Raw genomic sequence first — 7031 nt, 5'->3', positions numbered from 1 at the left:
CAACATGTCACCTTTCCTGTAGTCACTGTGAGATATATTAGCGCATTTTCAGTGAATAGCGATTGTTGTTGAGATTATCGACACAATTTTCAAGAGAAAGATTGGGCTGCCTGCTCTGCGCAATTTCTTAGTGCAGTGAAGCCTGAGAAGTTGAGGGACAATAATGCACATTTTATGATGACAGGACCCTACTGCGGGATGGGGTCCCAGGAGGACACCTCCGGGCAGTTTCTTAATGCAGGCAACTAGACTACTCTAAGCATTTATGGAGAGTAGTGTTGGCTACTAGACTTCTCTGCACATTTCTAGAGAGTAGTGTTGGCTGCCTGACTTCTCTGCACATTTCTGGAGATTAGTCTTATTTTAGGTCCCTATACTACTAGGGTAACCCCTTATTGTTATTAGTACAACCCCCTTATTATATAATTGTGTCCATGTAGTCCCCATATTGTTATTATTGTGCCCCATAGAAGCCCACTATTGTTATTATTGTGCCCTTACATTATTATTGTTATGTCGGCTCTGATTATATTATGACCCCTTAGACTCCTATATATATAAAGGAGGTCTTGTCATTAGTAGCATCTAGGAATTGTTTATTTTTGTAATGTAAAGGAGGTTTCCCCCTCGAAGAGGCTAAATTCTAAGGCATTGATCTATCTTTTCTATCTTTTTATGAGCTGGTTTCATAACATTTGGTATCAGAGCTTTGGATTCTAGGGTTTTTCTGCTCCAAACAGGTCATTGTGGCATTTGCGCTATAACTTTTCTTTTGTGACATTTCAGACGCCAAAAAAAAACCATTTGGGCCGAAATTTTTTCGAACCTCGGGTCCAAAATTCAGAGCTTTTCACACTATATTTGCGGAGATATGATCTAAAGAAGTTGGCCTTTTTGCAGACTCTAGAATTATATTCCAAACAGGTGACCTCGGGAAAATCATCATAACTTTTGTTTTGAGCATCAGATTGAAATTTCATAAGAAGTTACAGAAAGAGGACGGACTATAGTTTCCTGTGTATATATTTTAGATCTGAAGGTCAAAATAGTGACACGTGGCACTTCGTACAAGTTTGCTCTTCTGAAAAGGTATATAATCAGGTAATCTTGGGAGATTGTGCATAACTCTTTCTTGGAGAATCTAAATTCAATCAGACTGGTGGCATTGGAAAAAGGATGCAGAGTACTACTGCAAGTTGCAATTTCAAAACTGGATATTCTGAAATTACAGAGATACATCAGATTCAATATCGAGCTCATACAAAGTGAAAAAAAGGTGTGTAATTTTTTTAATTTTGCATAAGAATGGTTTGAAAAATTAGTTTGAAGGAATTCAAAGGGAATAGTGAAGAATTATTAGTATTAATTAATGCCCCGAAGAAAGAAAATGGAAACACCTAGTAAGCAACCTGAAAGCTTTAGCATGACTTGTGAAGAAGAGGAAGAAATGCAACATGATATATCAAAATTACAAGACCAAGTACAACAAATTTCACTCTCACTAAAGGTAAATGAAGCCAAGATGAATGGCAAGGATGATAAGATGGAAGAATTGAAGATAAATTTGAATATGTTGCTACAAGAAATGGTCACTAATGGTGAAAGGGTAGTAAAGGAAACACATGATGAGAAAAAAAGAAATGTTAATAATGATTTCATAGACTCTAATGTTGGATTGAAGACCCACCATATTCCAAAAATCGATATGAGGAAGTTTAATGGCAAGGATCCCGCAACATGGATACTATAGATGGAGCAATTTTTCGATCTACATAATGTGCAAAACACACAAAAGGTACGTATTGCAACTTTATATTTGGAACCAAATCAGTTTGTATGGTATCGATGGCTTTGGTCTCGTAAACAAATTGTCACTTGGGCAATTTTTATGGAAGAAATGATAGCACATTATGAGGATACAAAAAGCAACACTTTTTTTTAGCCAATTGATAAGTCTGAAACAAAAGGGTTCAATGATGGAGCACATTGATTCCAAAAATTGAACATAAGGGTAAAAGATATTCCAGAGGAGCATAGGATTGATGTGTTCATAGGGACTTTAAAGGATAATATCCAACATGAGGTTTGCCTTTGGGAACCTGATTCATTGGGGAAGGCATTCAGGTTAGCAAGAAAAATGGAAAGAAAAATTATGGCAAATAGGAAGCCTACGACTCACAACTATAAAGATGGAAGTGTTGTTGCCCCTAGCCTTCCACAACCTACAAGGTTTACACTACAACAATTGGAAGAAAAAAAGAGAAAAAGGGCTTTGTTACAATTGTGATAGCAAATGCACTAAAGGTCATAAGTGTGCTGAGAATAAATTATTTTACATAGATTATGAAGAGGAGGAAGAAAAGGATCAAGAAACATCAAAAGAAGAGGATATACACCAGGAATCAACCCAAGAGAAAGAAGAAATGAATCTGACCATATCTTGTAAAGAATTGGAAAGAATTACCACTCCTCAAACTCTCAAGATAGAAGGGCATATCAGGAAGAAAAAGGTTCAAGAAGTGAAAAATCACATCGAGAAAGAAGAAATGAATCCTAGCATATCTTGTAATGCATTGGCTGGAATTACCACTCCTCAAACTATCAAGATAGGAGGACATATCAAGAAGAAAAATGTTGAAGGAGTGAAATATCACATCAAGCATCAAGAAATGAATCCAACCATATCTTGTAATGCATTGGAAGAAATTACGACTCCTCAAACTCTCACGATAAAATGACATATCAAGAAGAAAAAGATTCAAGCAGTGAAAGATCACATTGAGCATCAACAACAAGTTCTCCAACTTTTAAAGGATAACGCCGCTTTGGTGCGAAATTGAATGAAACAACAGGAAGATCAACATTGCAGTGAAAGAAGTTTTGATGTAGGCGATTGGGTATTTATACGGCTACATCTCAAGCAAGCTATTTATGAGAAGGAAATGTTGGTAATACTACATGCACTTAAGAAATGGCGACCTTACCTAATGGGAACACACTTCAAGGTGAAAATGGATCATGATAGTCTTAAATACTTTTTAGAAGAAATATTATCTTTAGAAGAATAGAAAAAATGGGTCACAAACATGTTGTGTTATGACTTTGAAATCATGTACAAAAAAGGGAAGCAAAATGTTGTTGGATACACACTCTGAAGAGAGGATGAGGATGTGGAAGCATTGCTTTGTGCTATTTCTATTATCCAACCAGATTGGATAAACGAAGGAAGGGATGAATGAAATAAGGACAAAGAAGTGTGGCCACTCATTCAAAACTTGCAGAAGATCCCAGTTCAAACAATATTGCCAAAACTTGACGAGGAAGGAAAAATCATATTGGAGCCTAGAGCAGTCACAGAAACAAGAACCCGACAACTACGAAATCAATCAATTTAAGAGTATGTCATCAAGTGGAAGAACTTACCCGCTAAAGATTCCACGAGAGGACAAGAATTTTATACAGAAGCATTAAGAACTACTCAAGCGTTGAGGACAACACTTTTTAAAGGAGAGGGGGATTTTAGGTCCCTATACTACTAGGGTAACCCCTTATTGTATTAGTACAACCCCCTTATTATATTGTTGTGTCCATGTAGTCCCCATATTGTTATTATTGTGCCCCATAGAAGCCCACTATTGTTATTATTGTGCCCTTACATTATTATTGTTATGTCGACTCTGATTATATTATGACCCCTTCGACTCCGATATATATAAAGGAGGTCTTGTCATTTGTTGCATCTAGGAATTGTTCATTTATGTAATGTAAAGGAGGTTTCCCCTCGAAGAGGCTGAATTAGAAGGCGTTGATATATATTTTCTATCTTTTTGTGAGCTAGTTTCATAACATGCTATTTTCCTGACTGCTCTACTCATTTCTAGAGAGCAGTCCTGGTTGGGCAGCTGAGGGACAACACAATGCAATTTCTGAAGACAATGGGTTCCAACTGGGGAAGGACAATGGAGGAAACCACTGTGAATTTTTGGATCCCTAGGGAGGCTAGGCTCTCTGCGCATTTCGCAGTTCCAACAAGAAAGGAAAAAAACTTAAGGGTTGTAGAAGTAAAGTGTGTAGTTCTAGAAAGTTGGATGAGGCTAGGTTGCTCGAGAAACTTGGTAAGTGTGAGATCAGTGAAACATATGTAAAGAGTGATAGGGATCGATTATGATCACACACGAACACTTAGTGATATAATGTAGACCATTTAGAATGTGTAAAATATACTCTACTTGATGCAACAACCTTCATGACAAGAGTGTGTGAAGTGAGTGTGAAACATGTTTATGTAATAAAAACAACTCATATGCATAACATTTCCCTTGAAGAAAAACAACATTCCCTTTGTGTGATAAACAGCAATCCCTATGCCCAAAGATGACACATACTACATAAAGTTTAGAACGTGAACAACTCTTAAGATCAAGGAGGAGGCTTGAGATCATCACCTTCCCAATAAGTGACCAAGGAATGATTGATCATAGGATCCAAGGTAGGCTCCAAAATTTGGAGCTCTTAGAAGATGAAACCAAAGGTCAATTCCTCTTGTATATATGCATGCTATGAGTTGAAGAAATTCATTCAAGTGTGGAGTTATTCATCCTAGCTGGTAATGGTATCAGAGCGGACTATTTTAACTCGATGCTTCTCTTACCCATGCAAGAACACCCCTCGTTCAATGTTAAATCTGAGGCATCTCCTACCCACTATTCGTTCCAATTTTTGAAAGACATACCCCACATTCCTTCTTCCTCCCATGACCTTTCTCATTACTTTTTCCAACTCCTATGCACAATTTCTCCCTAAGAGAAGAGAAGGCCGTGAACTCAATTCTGAGTATTACCATACTGTATTCTTAAAAGGAAAGTCAGAACAATTTGGGCATGTATACAAACAGTTATTTGGTGGGACAAAGTTAGCGGGTTTGTCTCAAAGTGATTCACATGACATAGATTTCATACGCACTGCCCTCAAAACATTCCACAATTTCTGTGTTCACTGCAAATAGGAAGGAACTGAAAGGGTCATTATCTCAATGATTTTTTTTTATAGAATCCAATGTATTTTTGAGTTTGTTGATGGTGCTGGAACCACCAAAAAAGGGGATCTCCCTAGTATGAAGTCTCAACTAGACCTCACACTGTTAGGTGTAGGAGTCTCATCCAGTACGATTGCCCAGTTTCCATTATCTTAGAGATTTTACTTAGCTCTTGATGTTCAACACATGAGAGTGTTATGGTTGTAACTTCAAGAAAGTGAGGTGAGTATGACTGGTGAGTTCTTAATGTAACTCTGTGTCCGAGTTCTCTTATTTTTGAAAGGGGGAGGTAAAAGTGAGCCTCTTGATGAGAGGGAATAGTCCCAACCCAGGAAGAGACACACACGAACAACAAGAAGGGTCTATCCAACATGTAGCGGAATAGTCCACAGTGGATGCAGTAGTCATGAAAACCAAAGCTCAAGGGAAAACACGTATAATAGTCCACACAAGGGTGATGGTCGTTAACACCAAGAAATACACAAAGATGGTCTGTCTAATGTCCGACAGAGTAGTCCTCATGGACGGGACAACAATGATAAGAAATACAACACATCTTCAACAATATGAGTCCTAAAATAACTAAAGTAGTTCAACTATCTTAGTACAGGTTAAGAAAACATGCATTACTAATGTTTAAAGAGTGGTCTTACAAATGGATGCAAAACATGCGTGAAAACGTGCTGGCCTGAGACAAGTGTCTGAATTAAGCAAAAGACCCAAAACACATATGTACACCATACATCACTACCGCCAGTAGTGGGACACTGGAGCCACTCCTCACTCCTCAAAGAACATACTATAGACTCTCAAGGTTATGTGGGAGGAGCCAAGGTGAAAATTCCTTTGCTCATAAAATGAAGGGGTATATATAGCCAAGGGGGTATCACTGACCCTTGTGACTCTTCGACTTCCCTCCTGACTCTTTGACTTCCTATGACTTTTTGAATTTACGTGACTCTTTGACTTCAAATGTGGGTCTCTTGGACTTCCACTTTACATTACATTGATTACAACAAGTATGGCCCATAGTAGTGATGTGGTCGAGACAACTCATGACACAAATCGACATGAAATTTATGACATGTACTAGCTGACTCTGGTGCTCGTGTTGAGATTTTGTGCTACTGAGTGATTATATGCTCTCGATGTAACATGTCTTCACCTCTACATGGCAAATTGTGTGGGGCCTTTGATGGTCTTGGACTTTTCTTGATGGTGCATGTGAATATGTCCCTTTTGCTTTCTTGCTCGATGTGCTTCATACGTGCATTCGACTGTGAGCAAGTCTTCTAGCATGTGCCTCTTTTCCATTCCATTCATTTTTGCACCATGTTTCATCGATGTACCTGTTATTGCAATCACTCATGATGAGCCGACATCAAATCCAAAAAATATCCTAGTCTATCATGATGCATTGTTTTCCATTTCGGTGCAAGTGACCAGGAGAGGAACAAGGCACTAATATTGCAAGAGAACAACATAGGTTTCGATGCAAGGCTCGAGAGCACTATTGGGAAAAATTGCACAAATGTCACTAGGAGACAATTTTTTCGCAATCTGAGACAACAGTGACAGCTGTGGGGCAAAACCCATCTAGGAGGAAAAACTGTGAAATTTGCAGGAGGATGGCAAAGTGACGTGTCGGGGAGCTGCTGGGCCAATCTACGCAATTTTCCAAGGGAGCACTCTGCAGGTCATCTAGCTGGGATCTACATAATTTCTCCCGGAAGATAGTTCAGTAAGCAGGAGGCCCACTGGAAGTTAAATTTGTGCAGTTTTCCAGAGGAGCACAAGGTTGAGTTGTGGGAGTTGCTGGTCAAAACTTCGCAATCCTAAGAGACGATCCGAGCTTGGATAGTTCTGTGCAATTTATGATTTGATTGTAGAGTGGGCAAGAAGGGCGAGGCAGGACAACTCTACGCAATTCCTGGGCTAGTTGTAAAGAGGGAAAGAAGGGTTGGTAGGATAGATATGCACAATTTTTGAGCTAATT

The sequence above is a fragment of the Pinus tabuliformis genome, chromosome 7, assembly GCF_031772625.1.
Source record: "Pinus tabuliformis cultivar Carrire ecotype Pingquan chromosome 7, CPIR1, whole genome shotgun sequence".
Taxonomy (NCBI): Eukaryota; Viridiplantae; Streptophyta; class Pinopsida; order Pinales; family Pinaceae; genus Pinus; species Pinus tabuliformis.
The sequence above is the reverse complement of the archived record's forward strand: the minus strand, read 5'-3'. Positions refer to the sequence as shown.